This window comes from Anomalospiza imberbis, chromosome 6, assembly GCF_031753505.1.
Source record: "Anomalospiza imberbis isolate Cuckoo-Finch-1a 21T00152 chromosome 6, ASM3175350v1, whole genome shotgun sequence".
Classification (NCBI taxonomy): domain Eukaryota; kingdom Metazoa; phylum Chordata; class Aves; order Passeriformes; family Viduidae; genus Anomalospiza; species Anomalospiza imberbis.
The window spans coordinates 44,122,604-44,145,001 of NC_089686.1; the positions used below are offsets into that span (position 1 = coordinate 44,122,604).

Consider the following 22,398-nt stretch of genomic DNA (forward strand, 5'->3'; position numbering starts at 1 on the left):
AGGGTGTTCCTTCTTTGGAAATCATTCTAGCACTTTGTTCAGGAGGATTACAAAGTCCTACTAACAACTTCCACACCTTTGCTTGGAAGCATACAGCATTATGCTCAACAATATTTTCTGTATGAAAGCTAAACTGGGATTTTCTTCATGTAATCCTGTATATGCCTTTCTTTGCTAAAAATTCATGGAAGATTTATGCTTATAGCAGTGTAATGCTTATATCCTGTGTCAGGATATTGGAAGTAGCGTGCTCCTCATTAGTCCAGGGCCAAATGCTCAAATCTCCACAGTGTACAGACAAACCTGGTTAAAGGGTGTGAAACCTCAAGGGGAAGGACACATAAGATGTTCAGTTTTCATTTAATTATATTCCATGTATCAAAGTGAATTGTGGAACTAATGAAGCCTGGTTTCCTATGAATGTGTATCTTGTGGTTGAATTCTCTAGTGTCTAGTAAGATGTGAGTGCTGATTGAAGTTTTTCCCACGGTTGGGGCATTCATAATATCTCATTGTCTCAAAGCAGTGAGCTCAAGCGTCACTCTTTCTTTCAGATCGAGTATTAATGGATTTTCCTTCTGTACTTGGCAGCCAGTTTTCATTAATCTTGTAAAAATTTCATATCTCTGGAACTTCTACCCCCATATCAAATTTAATTAAAAATTGGTGATGAAACTCAAAGATTGTTACAGGCCATATGTAAAAGCCAAAACACAGAATTACCACGAAAGCCTCATTTCCTCTGGAAACCATATTAAAAGGGATTCTAGCTGAGCTAATATTTTGGAAAATAAAATTAAAAAATCTTGAGATCTTTCCCTCTACTACGACATGGTACATTATAAATGAAAGCACAGATGAAACATCATTTGAGTATATAATCACATATATTTTTATAGACGTACACAAATACATGTCTATGTCTGCATGGCAGGTGTCTGTACACACAATCCCATTCTGTTCCTCTGAAGTCTCTGGAGTTATAGCACTATGCAAATAACACTTTACTCAGCCAGCACAGTTAGATGTAGTTGTGGACTGGTGTTCAGCAAAATTCCTTCTAGAGAGAGTCCTATTAGAAGGGATTAATGCATTAAAAAAGAAAATCATTCACCAGCATTCATTATATCAGGTGGTATTTTAAGACCAAACCCTGAAGGCCTCTCTTAGTTAAAGCTCTCACTGGAGTCCCAAGGAGCTTTGACTGAGCCACAACATAGCAAGTTGGCAGTAGAAGCAGGTCATTTGCTCTGCTCTTCTTCTCTTCGATGACCACCTCACCACACTGAGTAAACAGGGGTAATGGAAAGAGCAAGGACCCATGGCCTGGCTGTGGAGCAAATCCAGCATTACAGAAAAACATATTTACAAATCCTTGAACCTTGAACACTGTATAGTGCACTCTATGCGAATTATTTTATTGCACTACAGGTGTGCTCTGAAAATAAATTACTCTGATCCCCATTTCCACATTCAGCCCAATGAATCTTAACAACCATATAAAGAGTTTCTCTTTTCTTTGAGCCAGAATCTTTCGAGACCAGCTTATATTAAATGACATGAAAATTCCAAACACAGGAAAGGCAAATAAGCAGTACAGAGAAAGTGATTGAATCCTGAAGTAGTACAACCAGAGCTATTGTTCTGATATCAATTTGTATAGTTGTTCATGGACAGAACTCTGAAGTGAACTAAGGGGGCATGGAAGGGGAGCCCATAAGAGAAAGGGATCCATGGGGGAAGGGGGCATCCACAGGGGAAGGGGCCCCCAGCCCTCCCTCTGGTAAAGCCATGCACTCTGCGCAAAACACAACAACGACGTCTAGGACAAAACAGACTGAAACTACTAAGCCATGACTCTACCTGTAAGCTATGCAAAGTCTAAGAGTGACTTCTAGCTGAGACAAGCTCAGTGCAGCTCCTCCTGGCATGTCCAAAAGGGTGGATCTCTTTTGGCATATTTACCTATGGGATTCTTCCCCATTTTTCCCCTTTTACCATCATGGCTGAACTTCAAATGTAGATTTCACCTGGGTCTGTTTTCTTTGAAGTGTGTTATGTACACAGTGAAGACACAATCCCTGCTTTTCAGGGCTTGGAGTTTATGGAACAAGTATCTGCAGAGTATGTTAAATATTTTAGATCATTACTGCATCTTGGATTACAGTCAAAGACTTATACAGTAATCTAAAATAAATAATACCTAGTGATAATTGCAACTAAAGAGTAACAAAATCTGGATTTTTAATCCTTTTCTCGAAAAATCAAAAGACTACTAAGTGGGCAGAGTTTTCAAGACATCACAAAGGACATGTAGGACATAGCACGTGGGCTTGTTTTACATGTACGGCTGCTTCGGAAACATAAATGCCTTGTACTTGTAATGTGTATGATCAATTAGCTGCTTTGCATTCCAACCAGCTATTTTACATCTCCAGTGGTGGTAAGGGCAGGCACAAACTTAATATATGAATGTTGAAAGCCTGTTTAAATGTTACTGTGAGCTTTGGGTCTTCTGTTATGGGTTTTTTTTTATTCCCTTTCATTTAACGTGCATTACTATCAGGGCTTCAGGGTCCTAGTCTGAGCCAGTGTGTCTACACATACAGCCATGGCTGACCCAAAGATTGCCCTGTGATCTTTATCTGTCTAATTTGCAAAGGTCTCAGGTTCATGCCTGGTGTCTGTGCCAGACTCCCACATAAGGTATCATCCTTGCCATGGCTCACTTTCAGATGTGACCTTTTCTGCAGTGTGTTAGCATCTCTTCTGGCCACGTAGATTCAGTTGTAGCTAGCACACACTTCCTTGTTTCCGTACCTATGGTGCCTATAGAGCTGAGAGAAGCCTCAAAAGAAACAACTCATCTGCAGGCTGATTACACACAGGCATCTGTTTCACAACAAAAAGCTCAACTTTGGACCACTTTGCTGTGGCCTGTAAGGTACCATTCAGGTGACAGTCTGTTTGATGATAACCTCAAGACTCACAACTAAGAGAACTGAAAAAGTCTTAGAAAGCTTTGAAGAAAGTTCCTATGAAGAAACACTCTGATCACACTCAGTATTTGTTGTAAAACATACCAAGCATTTAATGCATTTCATTTTTAGTCCATCTCATGTGCCTTTGGGCCATAGTAACAAAATCTAGTTACTGAATCACATTATGACTATAAAGTTCAAGGAATCAGTTTTATAAGAAAATTTTCTAAATAATCTCCAAAATTTTAGTATTCAAGATTGTGGTTTTGGTCTTTAGGGCTAATCTTATTTCCTACTACACCTCTTTGACGTGCACGATTCTATGCTTTGGTATTTTTGGAGGATAGAGCTGTGGTTCATATGCATAAATCCACCTTTGCATGTGCAAAACTGGTGAGCTCTCGGTGAGCTTTCAGAGACTATATTGAGACCTTGAACATTTACTGTTGTGGGCTTTTGGAAAGGAAGACTTTGGTTTTTTCTTTTGTTTTCTTTGAACCTTGTACATTAAATGTATACATGAAGGTAAACTGAAAGACCAGAAAAAGGAAGATGAATAGGAAAGGAATGTTTAACATATACCTACATTACAGATAGGATCGTGATAAACAAAATCAAATAAAGCTTGATTGGAATATTTTATTACTAAAGATCTTATTTTCATGATGCACTACAAGGCAACTTTTGTAAGAGATATGTGGTGGTTGTTTAAACATGTTCATATGGATGCTTCAAAATCTTGCATATATATTTTAACTAAAGAGAACCTTGGGTAGAAAAGTTAGGATCTAGATCTGTATCTGAGCTATCCCTCTGCTTCAGGGTTTGGGTTTGGTTCTTATCTCTCTTTTAACGATGTAATTTAAAGACAAAACCATAGTTCAGTTTCCTTTTTGAGAAAGAACAAAGTTCACTTTATGAATGCAAGGAAAAAAATTACTTGATGATATGTAAAGTTTCATAGGTTGTTTTTCTCTGACCCCTTTTTTTCCCCAATAATCTTCATATGAACTGACTTCAATTTTCAAAGTACTCATTAGTAAAATGAAAATAAAAGGAAGAATTTTAAAAGAGGAGGTTTTTTGTTTGTTTGTTTTTCTAAATCAGAAGCAAACAGAAAGCAGATTGTGAACAGAGAATCCTCAAGGCATAGATGTGTCTGACAACATTAACTACCAAGGGCTTGTACTTCAAATTTTCCCTGTTATCATGTTACTTAAGCAGAGAAAACAGTGAAATGCAGCCTGCCACTTAACAAGGATCTGGTGTTTCAGATCCATACTTTCCTGTCACATCACAGGCTAGATGTGCACCTTTTTGCCACGCCACTAGTTTTTGAACATGAAAAGAATAATATCATAATTTATTTTACTGTCAAAAATCTCATCCTCCTTTTTGCCAAAGTTCTGTGTACAGTTCCATATATTAATATTAGTGAAAGAGCTATCATAGAGCTGATATAAAAGTGAGTCAAGAAAAGATTTTATTTCTTGTGATAGATATTTGGATTATATTTGCACTAATGTATTCTTAGAATGTTTGGAACAAGTAGATAGATTCACTAAAAACTGGCCAAAAGTAAGTGGGCTATTTTCTTTTTTATTTTTCAGAGTTGGCTTTGACTGGTATATGGCAATGCTTTCATTTCTGTCTGTCTGCACCACCTCAGCAAGTTCATGATAATTTGGGTCAACCATTTTTTCCTGAATATTTAGAAGTCATTTGCCATAGATTCATCAAGCTAGCCTCAGGGATACAGAGTCTTGGAAACACAATAATGGGAAAAACTGCCTTTGCTCTTTATTCTTCTTTCAGCACTTAATACCACACCTCATGGAACAACTCCACACCTCCTTTCATGTCCTTCCTATCTCTCTGGTGCATCCTTCCTCTAACCAGGAGCCAGCTCATCTCCCTAATCTCCTTTTGCTAAATTAACCTTTCTTTTGCTTACAATACACTAAATATACAAATGGCCAGAAAGCACTCTAGATGGCCCTGTAACTTGACAAGCCACACGTCTATAATTACGCATGAACCTCATCAGCTAACAAAATATTACCATTATGTTCTAACACCTTCTCCTTCTCCCTTGGCTCTGGTTCCCCAACCACTTCCCTCTACCTTCCACGACAGCTTCTCTTTGCATTGCTTTAAAGACTAACAGCGTATTGAGGGAAATGTTTTCCATACTGCTAATATAGCCTGTGTGACTGTTCAGTTGTTAGTGAATAATGACAATAATAACAGTAATAATTCTGTTTGTATTCATGTTTGGCTCTCATTAGATGCTGACTCGGTGCTGACATAACAGCCACTCAGATATATGCTGCAGCAGCAGCCAGTATTTCATGTGGAAGTTCACTTTAACCACTATCACCACCAACACTTCTCTTTTGTTATGGGACTTTTGTCTGGTTTTCAACAGTAACAACCACTAATTTGCCTACTTTGAAAAAAAAAAAAACAAACACAATTGTGTTTTCTCTCTTTTACTTTTTTTGAACTCTGTTTAATATATTTTATTTGAATAAAGGGCAACTACCTGGAAACTGCAAGGTTCCTCCTTAGGGCTGGTTTCTGAGCAAGAAGCAAACAGAATAAGGAACTTGGGATGGAGACCCATACCAGCAAAGTGTCTTGGGGAATGGGCAAATTTTCCCATTGGTCTACTACTTTTTACATTAATTGATTCATTCAATCAACAAACTGTTTGTGCTTCTTCATTAAATACGTGAAGGCTGCAGCACAAATTAGCTAGGGCAGAGAAGCTGGAAATTAAGCACAAAGAATTTTATGCTAAACTATGCAGCTTTCTGGGGATGTACCCTTGTTGAAAGAAGTATTTATACCATGTTACAACCCACTGCCTGACTAACCACAATATGATCACACTTTTTTGCTGATGGGATAGGAAAAACATATTTCAAAAAGGAGATGTAGCAGAGCTAATGCAGGGTTCATGGTGGGAAGAGTCATTCTGCAGAGCTCACAGAGAAGGTTTATTTCACTATTAACTTCTCTACCACATACCCTAGTACCAAGCTGGGACTTGCTGATCCCACCTATGTGATAGCTCCATCCAGGATGTCTGCTTGCCCTGCACTCGTCACCAGACTACCAAGTATCCCAAGATAAATCTCTGTCTGCAAAGGAAATTGTCCCCATGTTTTTGGCTATCACTGAAACAGCCCAGTGGGACTCACCATCACCGTTTCAGAAAGCTGCTGTCAGACCATTGCTTTTACTACCACACAGTCTTTCACATTTGTGTGATTTTGGTAAACATTTACTTGGAGCCCTGTTGTTTCCATGTGGTTTCTTCATATTGTATTTGTTGAGAAAAGAGTAAGAGATTGCAAGACCACTTCCCTGGCATCCTCCTCCAGTGGCTGCACAAGGACTTTACCGCTGGTGTAGCAGCAGGCTTGCTTCCCCCTTGCTCCCAGCATTGTGAGCCTCCCAGAGCCACATGTCACTGGGACAGTATTTTACATATGTGCCACCACCTGTTTATATTCACTGCCTTTATTAAAGCAAACAGAAAATAGGGGAACAAGGTTTCCTTGCTCTGTAGCCACTTGCTACAGGTAAGTCAAGAAGTTGTGGGAAACAACGTCTCCTCACTTCTGTAAAAGCCAAGAACACCTTCCCACCTTCCTTGTCTCCCTTCTGCCTGTGGTTAGAAGAGCAACGCTTCCGTGGCGTCACTCCTTCTCACCTGGCACAGCAAGAGCCGCCCATCCTGTTTCCATTGATTTCTCCAGTGGTTGCGTTAAACAATACAATGGAGTATTTATGTGTCAGTGTAAGGAGCAGGTTATTAAGTAAAACCCACCGTAAATAGAGCCGTTAATTCAGTTGCTGGCATGGCTCTCTGTTATCTCCTCAATACCTCCCAGAGGGTATTAGTCTTACCCTTTCGTTTGAGTTGGCAGCAGAGTTATTTTTTTGCACCTGCTGCTCTACTCCGATAACAACACAGGTCAACTTTGATTTGTTGGAATATAAACAAAAAAAGCAAAGCCAGGCATCTGCCTCAACAGCCGGGGCTGGTTTGACGGTAGAGCTTTTCCCATTGGGTTTTGTACAAATGGGCTCTTTCAATTCTTATGTGAACTCTCTCCTGTTTCACAAACTGTCCTTTGCTACAGAATAACCTGGTGTCAGAAAAGAGCTCAATACTATTCTTTTCCATCAATGAAACCAGTCAAAGCAACACCCTGTCCTAAGACTAAAGTTAGAAGTATCATACAAAATACATAAAGAAAAAACAGCTAAGACACTGTGGTTCAAAAATTACAAGGAAAAAGCAGCAAATTAAGTGTAAACAGTAAAGTAACTTTCTTGAGAGATAAAGAAAACCTGAAAGACTGGGAGGGTTTGCTTTCCCATATGAACCCACACACACGCCATCTCTTCATTTACTATTTCACAGGAAAAAAAATAACATTGAATCCATGAGAAGTAGGTACTCAGCTAGGAACTGAGCTACTTTTAAGTTCTTCTGAAAATTAAGCCTGCAGGGTTCGTCTACTCTAATAACATCTATGGTGATGGAAGAACTGAAACACTGACAGCCACAGAGCAGAAGAGTCCGCACACACAGCAAATGCAGTAAATAGCATAGAAATACAGAAATGAAGGAAGGAAGCAGCAGTGCATCCACATTACAAATAGGAAAACTGAGACACTGAGCTGGAATTATTCACTTAAGACATGTAACAAGTCAATGGAGAAGTCAGTCCAATTCATATCTTCCAGCTCAAGCTCCATTGCTATCCATTGCATCACGTCTCTGGGAAACCTTTCAACATGCAGATGAGTTAGGTTGAATGTGGTTTTTTTGAGGGCAGAGAGAAGATATTCAACAAGAGAAAGAATTCTCAAGGAAAAAAAAAGAGACCTGTTCAGACTGAAAAGAAAATTCTTTTATGCATCATGGCTATTATATGACTAGTAGAGATTTGAATGATAAGTTAGCCAAACAATTAAACCTACACTTTAAGTATTAAATCAAAAAAGCTGCCCTTGGCCTAAGTATGATCCTGAAAATGAGCTAGGAATTCCTAAGCATAGCTGGCTGAAATTCAAAATTTCTGTTCTGTGGAACTGTGGCTATTTCTACAGATGTTTTTCCTTCCTTCCGTTTTGTTTGTTTATTTGTTTGTTTGTTGGTTTGGGTTTTCTGGTTGGTTGGTGGGTTGGGTTTTTTTTGCTTGTGTGGTTTAGAATTTTTTTTGTTGGTTGGGTTCTGGGTTATTTTTATTTTCTCTTTTAATCACAATGAAAGAAAGGAATTTTTACAAGAAAGTTCAGTGACAACAGGGAATCAACTGACGTGTAAAAACGTATATTCAAGTTGTTCAAGGATCAAATGTGCAACTATGTTATGTGGAATTGTTTGTGAAAGACAGAAATGTGAAGCATAAAACTGAGGTACACAGGCAGTAAAATCACCCCAGAGCAGCTGCACTGGGAGCAATAAACTTGCCTAACATGGCTTTTGTGCACATGGTGACCAGGGAACCCTCTGGGCTCTGCAGAGCCCAGCACGCTAATCCTGAAAGGCAGGCAGCCTCAAAACCAAACTAGGATGTGAAGTTTGTGATCCCACTCAGTCTTTTTCACTAAACACTTCTATTCTTCATCTTCCTGCTTATTTATTTTACTTTTCTTTTTTTAGTTTTTCTTTCATTTTTTTCCTTCTGTCTTTAATTTTTTGCCTTTTAATTAGTCAGGCTGACTGACCAGGACAAATAATTTTTCTCCAATACACCATAATCCTGTAACCAGTAAAACAGAGTAAAATATCATCTTCAAGTATCTGTGGCACAAGAATGCCAGGTCTTACACTGACTGCAGAGTATATAGCTGGTCTCTGGGAGAGAGGCTGGAGGAGTCAGAAATCAGAAAAAGAACTTTTCTTCCTCCAGTTCTTTTTGCTCCCCTGTACTGATATGTATCTCAGTCATCAATGTAACTGGAAGAGATTTCCCCAACAAAATCTATGAAAATATTTCCAGACTATTTCAAACAACTATTTTCCTCAAAAGTAGATTTTTTACCATGGAATTGTACCTATTTTAAAAATGTTCTGAGAAAGAAGTATTATCAGAGATCCTTATAACAGCTATTTGCAGGTGCTGGGGAGTTTCTTCTTCTTTTCTTTTTATCTTCAATGATTAAATCTTCATTAGATTTTTAAAGATTGAAGATGTTTCATAGCATAAGGAAGCTTTGATCTGCTACTTGCTGTCCACAGTTTGGGGAAGGGCAGCCCTGACCTCTCAGGCCATGCACGTGTTCCTGCAAAAAAAAACCTGCTGCAGCAGAGGACAAAACCTGCAGGCCTGGAAGTGAAAAGCAGCTCTGTCTAAGACTCCTGGTATGAACAGCCCCTCACTCTCTACAAGACAATGTCAGCCACTCACATATACCTACTGACACAACAGACATGCCAAATACCAATAGCTGTGCATTTTAAAGGTATCAGTCAAGGAGCTATGCAGATTAGAAAACAGAACTGGTCGAAATTGGGAAAAAAATTAATTCCTCTTTTAAAAGCTATGGGAAGAAAGCCTGTGAAGGAGATAAGGGATTTGCAACTCTTACGAGGAGCATCTGAGGGAATTGGCGTTTTTTAGCCTGGAAAAAAAGGCTCAGAGGAGACTTTATCACTCTCCACAACTGCCTGAAAGGAGTCTGGGTGTCAGTGTCTTTTCTCAGGTGACAAGTGACAGCATGAGAGAACATGGTCTCCAGTTGCACCAGGAGAGTTTTAACTGACTATTAGGAAACATTTCTTCACCAAAAAGGTGAGCAAGCATTAGAACCGGCTGCCCAAGGAAGTGGCAGGGTCTCCACACCTGGAGATATTTAAAATACACATAGATATGGCACTTAGGGACTTGGTTTAGTGGTAGACTCAGTAGTGCTGACTTAATGGTTGGACTCAATGGTCTTAGAGATCTTTTCCAGCCTAAATTAATCTATAATTCCATGTTCTTAGAGCAAGGTGTTTGTTATGACTGTTGGAATCAGCAACAGGCAGACAAAGAAATTTACGGGATTGACTCCCGTCCAAACATATTTAATCATTTAAGATTTTAAAGAAGGAAAGGAAGTTTCTACCTGTTGTTACAAAGTATTAAAGCTCCATCATTAAAAGTCTTAGGGAGAGTAAGGATATCTGTGAGTCACTAAATGTCGAAAAAACTGCATCTATTTCATTTTGTACATTCCAATTTTGATAAGTCTATAAGGATATCTTACTCATCTAACCACCTATTAATTCAGTCTTCTAAAACTTTTTCATCTTCCTCTGTCAGGGCAGGTGCCTGGGAATATTAAGTCTTTTATGTGAGTACCATGTTAGATCTCACAGCAAAAGAGATGAGAACAGCACCCTTGAATGTGTCAGAATTTGACTCCCTGATAAAGCCCCTCCAATCTATGAGACAATTGCTTAACCAAGCATACTTTGAAAGTGCATCATCAAGATGCAAGCTTTTAAACTATTGTGTAATAATAATTACATATTGCAGTAAAAATCATTAAGAAATTTTGGGAGTAATCACTATATCATGGACTTAGTCTGATTCCTGACCATAGCATCTTGGGCAGTTTTACAAGGGTTCTTTAACTATATAGCAACATAAATTAGTTAAATACTCAGTGCTAAATGAAAGAAAACATAGAATGGTTTTAAAAAACAAAACCAATTCTTCTTGTGATGGCACTACTAATTTAGGCAATAGAATACATTTTTACACATAGTTGCCTAATCCTTACAGACTTACAGGGGCCTAGGAGACTATTCTGGCTACATCTGATTGTGAGTTGAGAAAATATCTCAAATATTTATGTCTGTATCCTTCCTCCATAATAGGCAGGAACTTTTATTCCACGTTTTTGTAGCTCCTTTAGGTAAAATTATTTTTTTCCACCACCACAAAGCAATTCTCTTTTATTACCCTATCTATTTGGTCTATCACCAGTGATTACCCAGCTCCTGTTGCCTGTTCTGTCTACTAGACCTCATACTCTTTCCTGTGAAGCACATTTCACAAGATCAGCAGAGGAATAGGTAATGATAACCATGTGCAATGTCAGCTTCTGGAAAGGCAGCCTTTGAGGACTCTTCCTCAGAGGGAGACATGCAAAATGCCAAATGCCAGTCAATCGCTCCACTGACTACATGACTCCATGTTTACTCATTCTCGCCTGTCTGTAGACCAATGACCAACAAACGCCCCAAGTATTCTAGGCATTCATGAGGGATTTGGTGCAAACTGCATCCCCAGTAGAGCTCAAAGGAGCTCTCATACTAAGACTCCCAAGGACTTCCTCAAAAACCAAATTAATCCTTGCTTTCTTTATATACCAGTTGTGAGAACAAATCCTTCTTTCTTGCCTTTTGATCAGCAGTGTTACTGGTGAGTTTCGCTGTTACCAAGTTTACAATGTACCCTTTTCTTGAAAACTTACTGAAATGCTTCCTGGGATCATCAGAGACCATAATACATGTAAGCTGCAGAGTGTGCTGAGGCAGGGACAGTGAGGGAGAGATGCAGCCATTTGTGGTTAGAGATCTTGAAGTGCCCTTAGACACCGGCTGAGTGGCTGAAGCCAGAGCGCTTTGCTGAAGATGGTGTTAAACTTCACTAATTCTCACAAGGCACTTATTATTAGGAAGAAAATTCCATTAGCTTATTGCTGAAATTCAGTAGTAGTGAAGCTGTGAGATGGGACAGACACTTCATTAAACATCACCAACTATGCTAGCTACAAAAATAGTGTTTCTGTTCACTTCCTTGTGGACATGAAAAAAAAAAAAAGCCTTTACATTTTGTTCTACCACATCCTAATATTGTGTGTCATTAGTAATGACAATTGACAACTAAGTTTGTGGCCGTTTTCTTTTTCTGTGCTGCTTGTTGCAGGAATGTCTATGCCTCAGCAAGAATACCTACTTCACAGTTGTAGGAAGGCTGGTGAGAAAGAGAGCCCTGTAAGACCAGAAAATCCTAGCAAGGGTGGGCACATTGCCCTCAGATTAAGAAAGGGTCATTCATCTCTATCAGTATGTTGATCTCAGCACACTGACGAATTTTTAAGCCAGACAGGTCTGTCCTGGAGCACCCACTTTCCAACCTGTCTCTCCGTACAGTAGGTCATTGCCCCAATTCACAGAGATGGTATTCATAGTATTGCAGAAAGAGGTCAGACAATTTTGTGAGGATTGAATCTGAACAAGTTAACAGCAACAGAAAGCATGTGACTGTAGACTCCACAGAACAGATCCAGGCTACATGATGGTTAGCGAGAACTTTTCCTGGCTTGGTCTTGTCACTAAGTTAAACATATTTATAAAAAGCGTGGAAGGGGCGAACAAGGAAGGAAAGCCAAGCACTGATTCTGAAAAGCTGTCATGGCTCGTGGGCAGTTCTCTGAGCTGGCTGAGTCAATAAAATCATTAATCCTTTTCTGTGAGAATTGTACATAAATACACTCTTCTTCAGCAGGTGTAGAATTCCATCCTCACAGGGGAGTTTGGTGCAAACTGCTGTGGGACACGCAACAGACTAACACATCACTGCTGTCCGAAAACAGACGCACATACAGAAATCCTTCTTTTTCCTGTCTAAGCTCTCTCTATCTGTGTTTCTGGATGATTTTTTTTTTTTTTTTTTTTTTAGTTTGATCTGTTTCCACTGCAGCTTGCTACCTTGCACTTCCCAGACAGAACAAGTGCAGATGTTAACAAGAAAATTCATTGGGAATGAAAAAAAGTTAAGGAAGTTGAGTAGGAGCCAAATGATTTAATTTTTCACTTGTCCAACTGTCCTATTGTCTGTTTCCACCACTGCTGATAACCCACAACACCCCGAGAATATCTAAAGTAATAAGAAATTACTGTGGCAATACCACAGCATATTCTTTGAGGTGACAAGAAGCTAATAATATCCCATGTAAAACAGACCACATTCTACTGCCTGATCTCACCACGACTGGGGTAAATATATGGTTGTCACTCTATAGGTGGCTGTGAAGCGCGACCTAACTTGTGCTAGGGCAAGCAAAGAGATATTCTGATCTGAGAGCCTTTATTATCAGGACTTGGGGAAAATATGTATTTTTACCATTGTCATAGGCTTTACAAGTGACATTTGGAGTAGAAAAAAATAGAAATGCTAAATGCAAGGAAACATTGACTCTGCTAATGATAACCTTGTCTCTGTATACAGGACCAGTGCTCAAGGGGGTGAAGGGTGTCTGGAGGATGGCTGCACTAAGAAAGCCTTGGGCACATTTCATAAACCCCTGAACTGGAATTCCCAGTATATTGACTCATAATATCTCTGTTTGGCACTTTTCAGACTCTGATCCATCCTGACGTCCAAATTTCATAGCTAATGTTGAAAAATTAGAGGAGAGAATTCAAATGATTAAAGGATGGAAAAGCTTACAGTGAAACAGGTTTAGATCCTTCACTGTACTGCAAGTTTCTCCATGAAAAGGAACAGGCTTTGGAGCTCAGACTACCACAATTATCAGAGACTAGGCTAAGAAAGGACTTGTCCCCAGCTAACTACACAAGGAACAGAAATTTCCTACCCAGGGGAACTTCTCAATAACCATCAAAAGGCAACAAAATCAGGTGGCTGAATGTTAAAGCAAGACCATGTCAGACTGAAAATGAGGTAAAATATTTTTAGAAGAATGGTATTTAATTGCTGAGGCACTTAAAAACATTCTGGGGAATTTCCCATCACTGGACTTCTAGACTTTTTTTTTTCAAGATTGGAAGTTTTCTAAAATATATGTTCTACTTGAAGTCAAGTAATTATTTCTGAAAAATTCTGGCAAGTCTTATGTTGTTATAGCAACAGTCACTTGTTTTTGAAAATTGTATGGGGCAGGAATTAAACTGTCATTGTGATATTTGTAAGTGAAACACCTTAATCCTGTTGTTTTTCTAGTTTTAATTGCAGCCTTTTTCTTTAGTTTCTGAATTTGCATTAAATATAAAACTGCTATATTTTCTACTGTGATATTTTCTACAGTGCAAAATAGATGTCAGACAACTGGCTTAAACTACACCCTGCAAATTTTCTATCAAAGCAAAACTTAAAGGAGCACATTTTTAAATTTTACTGAAGTTTTCGCAAATTGCAGGAAATACTGGTACATGTTAGATCTGTTTAACACTGCATCAAATGAGAAAAGTATAAATAAAATGACTAAATGAAACTTTTACCTCAAGGTACATCTCTGTCATTATGAGCTTATTTAATTCTAATAGTTGTTTGGTTCTAAAAAATGGCAAAGGTAGGAAAGAAAGGATAGTTGAATGTACTTTAGAAGCAAACACAACATATACCTTTAGATTAAGTAATCAAAAAGCACATTACTGATATAATTGAATAACTCTATAACAATATACACACAAGTATGTGCCTAAAATGCCTCACGGGGTGAAGTGCAAACATTTGTTACTAAGTCCATTACCCATATTTAACAAAATCAACACAGATTTGGAGCAACTTTTTCTTCACATTCTCTTCTACAACTACCTTAACAACTGTGTCTATACCTTAAGGGGCCAGTTCTGGTTCTATTAAAATAAAATTACCATTGGAACAGAAACAAATTAAACAAGCAAAGACACTGCGGGCCTCACACTATATTTACCTACCCAGTGCCTGAGCTGGGCTCTGTGCAGTTTTTGCTTAGACAGAACTAAGATCAGCAGAACCTCCTTCACCACACAACTGCCAAGAAATTGCCTTGAGGCTGATACCAAGCCAAATTATAAATGTACTTTTGAGTTTTTATTAAAAACACCATGTCCATCAACATCCTCATCACTAAAATGAACAAAAACATGGTCATTGTGGAGTGTATTCCAGTTCTGTGACATAGGGACCCTCCATAGCATTGAGAAAGTTCACTTTTTCACCCCTCGTCTTACTGAACAGATGGCAACTCTGTTGACAAAAGTAGCAGATTTAGGACCAGGAATATTATTAGATACATCATTAAAGAAACGATTCTCAGGATATGGCCCCACTCAAACATAAACACAACAGAAATACTTAAATAGAAGATACAAGTTCAAACCAGGAAAGAAGAAATATTTATTGCAACATTAAAAAGCCTTTTGAATAAGTAACCTTAGCTGCTGTTCCAAAGTGGGAAGGGAGAGGCTTGCTATGGTGGCCAGGAGTCCAACAGACAATTTTTTTCTTTTTTTCATTATTGTCACTGGTGTTATTTTAAATGAAGTGCAATTTAAGAAAAAAAATTAAATACCCCAAACACCTTACCTCATTTAGCTGCAGATTCTGGAGTGGAAATCCTGAACTGAGGCAATGGGAAAACTGTCTACAGAACAGTAGGTTGGGTAAGCACAGGTACTAGGTTATGTCAACTAAAGACTCCCAGGAGTGAAGATAAATGGATGTGATACTAATTTTAAAACATTTTGCTGAACACTCAAGCAGCCAATAGGGGAATTCCTTAAGTCACTTCCTGTTCATTTGATTGGATCTGCAACGACAACAACCAAGATGAGGTTGAGAGCGTTTGCATAAGGCCAGCTCAGTCCTCAGCATTCAAAGAGAACAGGTCTAACCGGGTTACACGCGTGGCTCCAGAACAAAAGAAAAACCTGGTAATGGATGAGGGATTGATTTCTTTGTAGTTGTTTTTTTAAGACCATCCCTTCATTTTTATTTTACTTTTTTAAATGGAGGTTATTTCAGGTAGACAGGGAGATCATAATTAGGATGGGGAGAAGTGAAAAGCAGGAATGTCCTAAATTAAAATTAATCTGGAAATAACATTAGGAGATGCATGGTGTGGAATAACCCTGTGCTGGCACGGAGGTAGACTGGGTGAGCCCATGTGATGGGCTTTCTTTTATGCATTGAGAATCCTGAAAAATGCATGAAAGGGGGGTTTATTGGTCTTTCAACTTCTCTGGGTATTTGAGAGTAGATAAGAAACAAAATGAGGGGAAAAAAATCAGCGTGTGGGTATACGGGGTTGAGTATGAAAGTTCAGTTATGTGCAGGTTAGCAGGGCAGCGAATCAGTAGACGTGCTCAGTCCAAAGTTTTCCTTGCCCATGTGTGAGTTACTCCTCCAGCCTTCAACCATGAACCTGAGCAGGAAACCAGGTGCCCAAATGAAAATAGGAAGCCTCATCTGTTTCTCATTATTTCAGTAGTCAAACAAGGCACCGACATGGAAACAGTTAAAAATGCACTAAAATGTGGGCAGGTTCTGAGGTTACATTAATTTGTATGCATAAACCAAGAAATGCTAAATACTATTATTCAGTGACTGTTCAGTGGTCTGTGGGAAGTGAATTTTCTAGTCTTTGCTCATTTTTGGTCCCAAGTCTCATCATAAATATTCCCCTGACAGATGCTGACAAGAGTTCTCACTGCTAGATTTACCAAGCACAGGAAATGAATTGTCCTTCAGCATCAGAGATACTATTAATTATTAATCAAGGCTCATTGTCAGTGTAGGGGAAATATTTCACAAATACTATTTATGCTGAACCTGATTTCAAGATAAATAATGGATCTCAGACTCAAGGAATGTCACCTTTGTTCCTATCATCCACACTAACACCAATTAAAAACTAAGTTCATTTTATTCACATAGATAAGGTGCTCCTGTGTACAAGTGTTGCTTGGGAAGATTGAATTATTTCTCACCATGTTACGTCAAGTTCCATGGCTTCCATTGATTCTCACCTATCAAAAAAAGTTGTCCTTCAGAAAGAAGGAAGACTGTAAATACCCATCTTGGAGAGCTTCATTGTGTTGCATTTACAACACGAAGGGTTGAGGTTGTCCCTGCAGACAGCTAGGCAACTATTTTGATAGGCCTAGCACTTAAAGATTTCTCTAAGCATTCATGTCACTGAGTCCAAGTATTTGCATACCAGGTCATGTCTTGGTGAATATTTATAGCTTTCATCATCAAAATAATGCTTTAGCATGATATCAGCATGAACAATCAGTCCAGAGCAGGAAAAGCTAAGCAGCAAAGAACTAGCAAGAAGTAAAGAGCACTTTCCTTCCCAAAAAGGATACCTTTAGGAAGAAACCCAAGTCTTACATTGTTCCACTGAGCAAAACATGGGAGATTAAAGAATCACAATGAAATTCATCTATATGCTGCAGAAGCACCACAGGAGGATGTGACCACTGGATCTCAACATAGACAGGGAAAGCAGAATTTTCCTGTTGCTAGAAAGGACATCAGCAAAAGCAGAAAATAAATGGTTCCAATGTGGTACTGAGACTGGAATGTCACTTTCTGTTTGCGTGACTCTTGGCCTTTTCTGTTTCAACTCCTAAGGGCAGAGACAGCTTTGGTCGCTAAGACGCAGAATACTTCCAGACAGACAAAAAAGCACATTGTACCAACAGGTCTGGACAGGGTGAAGCTAGCTTGGTCGGCACACCAGCATGCATTATTTATTACTGTGCTATTTTCAAAGGCAGGGTGCCACACAGGGTGGTGGCTCCCTAAATTTACTGCCCTACCTGGCCAACTATGCTGCCCCCATGCTCCCAAGTATGCTTATTGACACTTACATGTGGTTCAGCACAGAGAGGATTACGGGTGGCTTTCAGAGACAGTCAGGCCTTTCCCTCTGCATATCCTTCTCTGCACTGTAGCCACAAAATTAAGAAGAATTTCATCCACACACAGTTCTAGGTGGGAGAGAAAACATTAAAAACTTTACAACTAGGAACTTGGAGGCCACCATCACAGTATGGCAGAAGTGCCAGTGCAGATTCCCAGAATTAATTTAATTATAGCCATCAAGCATCAAGGAAATTACCTAAATCTGTCTAGATTCTTAAATTGGCGTCTCTCACTGTAATGTCTGACACTTGATGAAAACAGACAACAAATGTATGGAAATTTCTATTTTTTCATTAACATTAATCTCTGCTTCACTTGTTAAATTCCAGTGGAATATCAAACGTGGGTATAAAGCTGATATGTAGTTTAGACATGCCAAGCAATTTGAGAATACAGAGTATGAGATTCCTACCTTCATTCTGCTGCAACAAAATGAGAAGTGATTCTTAAACTTTGATGGAAAAAAGTAAACTTTCTGAAAAAACATCACTAGAGAAGCCAGAAGAAATAGGACAGATACTATTTCCGATCTGTGTTCTATGTTATAGGCAAATGCCACCTGTTACTAAGGTTGCCTATTACTTAGGCTTGCAAGACCTTGTAATTTTTTCTTCATAGTTTGCTAAATTTTAGCCTTTAGCTCTTTGGCTAAGTTGAAATTTTCCATCATGGGCATTTGCAACAAAATTTTGAGTAATTGCCATCCATACTAGTATATGTTTTTCTGACAAATTCAAAAAGGCTAAGGAAAGTGCTGTACTTTGTATTTATAGTAAGAGTTATTACTGCCTTTTCTTTGGACAGCTCAGGAACATCTATGTTTGAAGCATAGATTGATTACAACAGGCTGTCAAATTACTAGTGTACTCTTTACCATTCCAAATAAAATCCAGCCAAAGTTAGCCAGTTTAAAGCTTATCAACAAATCACAGAATCATGAAATGGGCAAATTTGGAAGGGGTCACAGTGGGTCTTCTGGTTCAATCTTCAGGGCCATCCCAGAGCACATGGCACAGGACTGTGTCCAGATAGATCCTGGTTATCTCCAGTAAGGAGACTTCACACCTTCTTTGGGCAGCCTGTTCCAGTGCTCGCTTACCCTCACAGTAAAGAAGTTCTTCCTCATGTTCAGGTGGAACTTCTGTGCATCAGTTTCTGCCCATTGCCTCTTGTCCTATTGCTTGGCACGACTGAGAAAGGCCTGGCTCCATCCTCTGACACCCTCCTGTCACATACCTATAGACATTGATAAGGTCCCCTCTCATTCATCTCTTCTGGAGGCTGAACAGCCCAGGCTGCCTCAGCCTTTCCTCCTAAATGAGGTGCTCCAGTTCCTTAATAATCTCTGTAGCCCTCTGCTGGACCTTCTTCAGGAGCTCCATGTCTCTCTAGTCCTGAGGAGCCCAGAACTGGACACAGAACTCCAGATGTGCCTCACCAGGGCTGAGGAGAGGGGCAGGATCATTTCCCTCAACCTGTTGGCAATGCTGTTCCAAATGCACCCCAGGATCCCATTGGCCTTCTTGGCCACTGCTGGCCACGGACAGCTTGTTTTCCACCAGGACACCCAGGTCCTTCTCCACAGAGCTGCTTTCCAAGAGCTCAGCCCCCAGCCTGTGCTGGTGCAGGGGGTTATTCCTCCCCAGGAGCAGGACCTGCACCTGCCTTGGCTAAATTTCAGAAGGTCCCTCTCTGCCCATCTCTCCAGCCTGTCGAGGCCCTTCTGAAGGGTGGCACAGCACTCTGGGGTATGGGCCACTCCTCCTGGCTTTGAGTCAGCAGGGAACTTGCTGAGGAGGCCTCAGCCCCTTCCTCCAAGTCATTGATGAATTAGGTAAACCAGCCTGGGCCCAGTATTGAACCCTGGGGGACACCACCAGTGACAGGGCTCCATCCAGACCCTGTGCTGCTGATCATGACCCTCAGGGATCTGCCACTCAGCCAGTTCTCAATGCACTTCATTTTTCACTCAGCCAGTCCACACTTCCTTAGTTTGCCTATGAGGGAGACAGTGTTGAAAGCCTTGCTGAAGTCCAAGAAGACAACATCCACTGCTCTCCCCTCAAATCGTAATCCACATGATGGATTTATGAGGCAGAGCCTCGTTCCCTCAGCTTTCTTTTGGAGCAAGTGTTCTCCACTTACTGGCTTCACAAGGCTTTCCTAGCAGATAAAAAAGGCTATTCCTGTACATCCACCAACTTGAAAAAGCAAATTTTCCAATGAGTCCTCCATTTGCTCCAGCAGCTACCCTCAGAACACCTGGCAGAAGTCTGCAGGGGGGAGCTAAAGGCCTTGCTCATGAGATCAACCCACAGGCTACTCAATGCCGAAACAGCCATCTCTGCACACCACTTATTCCAAACCTAGAAACTGTACACAGGGAACAGAACTACGAGAACATTATTAACATTGTGACGTGTTGGGAGGCGCAGTACTTAGGGCTCAGACTAGGGGTACTCATTCAGAGGGAAGCTACCCAATACTATGCATACAGGGAGTGGCCCTGAGCTGTATTTGCTGCACATGAATCAAACTTGTGCTGAAAACTTCTGTTCATTTCCTCATGAGTTTTCTTATGCTGTTCATCCTCATGGTATTTTAGGTATTATAGTTACACATGTACTTATAATGTAAATAAACATTTAATATATGTAGATTAGTGTATTACATTGTACTAATGTGTTAGCAGTAACATTGCATTATTAGCACAAAAACATTTATTTATCTTTATGAATTCCTAGTGGGGTGAGAAAGTAATAATTTATTGTCCCTATTTTAATGGAGAATCCTAAAAAGATCAAGACAAAGGTGTTTATTAATTCAAGGTATCCATTTTGAGCTGCCTAAGCACCATGTATTTAAAACACTTAGTTCTATAGTTACATAAAGTACTGAAAGCACAGCTACTATTCATTCTCATTTCAGATTTTAGCACTTAGCAGTTCTGTAAATCAGACTCCTTTTCGCACAGAAAAGAAGGAAAAAATTATTTTTTTTTTTAATATTCCCGAGTATTGGCCTGAGTCTAGAAAACAGCCTAAGCACTTTGTTCCAAACTTAATCAATCTCAAGAAAAATCCATTACAGTTCTGCCAATCACTGTCTAGATAAATTATAAGTAAAGAAAGTAATGATAAGAAGGTTGGCAATGGTCACACCAGAATATGAGCTTTGCAGACAATTTTGTGAAGATTCAAATTTTAAACCAATATAACTACATATTTTAGTATTTCTACAGCTTCTTCACACACATAATAGTCGCTAAACAGACCCCAACTTTCTGTTTGTTGATCTGATAAACGGAAAATCACTGAGTAACAAAGTTCCTTGGTTCTGTATGTTCTTCCCAGGAGAAGGATGTATCCTAAAAATCCAGATATGCCTCAAAGGCCTACTGGATAACCTGATAAACAAAGGGATAAAGCAAACACCCTCAAATTCCTTTCCCAGAACCCATCTGCCAACCAGAAAATACCATTTAAGAACCACTTCTCCTATTCTTGGAGAGGACTCCCACCACCTTGACCCTCTGGTCTTCTAGCCACAAATCTCAGATCAAGAGTTGGATTTTATTTATTGAAAACATCGCAGTGGTTTCTCTCATCATGTCAATCTAAAGGTGCAGAAAAGGCAAAATATAGTGTGCATCCATTAATTAAAGGTCTTGCAGAAAAAATTATGTAAGAAACTTTGCAAGGATCACAGCAAAACTGTCTATGCTCTGAGAAAAAGATGCATAAGAAAAAAAACATAGACATCTGCACTGAGAAACAGAATGAGGATAGGGTGTAAAGAAGAAAGCAATCTAAATAACAGTAAGTTTCCCGTGGAAAAGATAAGGGTAATAAATGGCCAGAATGAACTGTCAGGGCAAATACAAATTGCTTATACAAACACTGAAAGAAAGAAATGCAAATGCTAGAGATAATATAGGCTTATAACTAATTATTTATTTGTTTTAATCTCCTCAGTGTTGCACAAACCATTGGGATAAGCTTGTATGAGAAATAGGGAGAAAAAGGTTAATATTAGTAAATAATGTCTGTGACAAATAAAAAGATATGTAGCAACGAGGAGGCCACTAAATGCAGGGCAGCATCAATTATATTTTGCTTCTGATTTGAAGGAAAAATATTAAAAATTTGTTAGGAGTGCACACTATTAATTGGTAAGAAGCTATTTATAAGACTATCTTTTGCCCATATGAGCTGACACAGTCCCCTGGATTTCTGTGAGATTTTGACAATGTATATCTAATAGTATTTTTATATAGCTGTGTATACTGCCTTTTCAGGACTCCAAAATATTTAATTTATTATGAGGCAATACTGACCGTGCAATGATGTCTCAGAGGAAAACTTCATAACTGTGCAATAGAGGGTGTTAAACAACAAGCAGGGCAAAATGACCTAATGGGTCTTTTCTATCTGTTGTGGTTTGAATCTCTTAGCAAACACTTTGAAGCTGCCAGAACCAAAGCAAAAATATGAGAACACAAAGAAGGCAAACACAAAGTAATGCACAAAGATTATAAAAGAAAGGAGCACAGATATCATGAGATAAACTTTTAGTCGGCCTCAAATACTTCTGCTGTTTCATTAATAAACCAGGACAAGCTAAAACCACAAGGAATCGGGAGAGGCATAACCATTCCTGGGTGTTGCAGCTCTCACTCCCAAAATTTGGTGAATATAGAAATTATAATTTTGTGCTAGGACCACTGGGGCAGAGTTATA

General features: G+C 39.3%; 1 protein-coding gene across 4 annotated transcripts in view; it reads right to left on the bottom strand.

The window, feature by feature from the left end:
- The window catches only part of EHF (ETS homologous factor), a 42,472-nt gene that overhangs the window by 18,834 nt on the left and 1,240 nt on the right, over nucleotides 1-22,398 (bottom strand). The window contains exon 1 of one of the 4 annotated variants that reach the window (XM_068193803.1): nucleotides 20,071-20,095. The exons of 1 other annotated variant lie outside the window; for it this stretch is intronic. The gene's annotated coding sequence lies outside the window, so the exon portion shown is untranslated. Of the gene's footprint in view, nucleotides 1-6,702; nucleotides 6,728-15,313; nucleotides 15,500-20,070; nucleotides 20,096-22,398 lie in introns of those variants that run through there. 2 more of the 4 variants (XM_068193802.1, XM_068193804.1) reach the window with 2 other exon arrangements.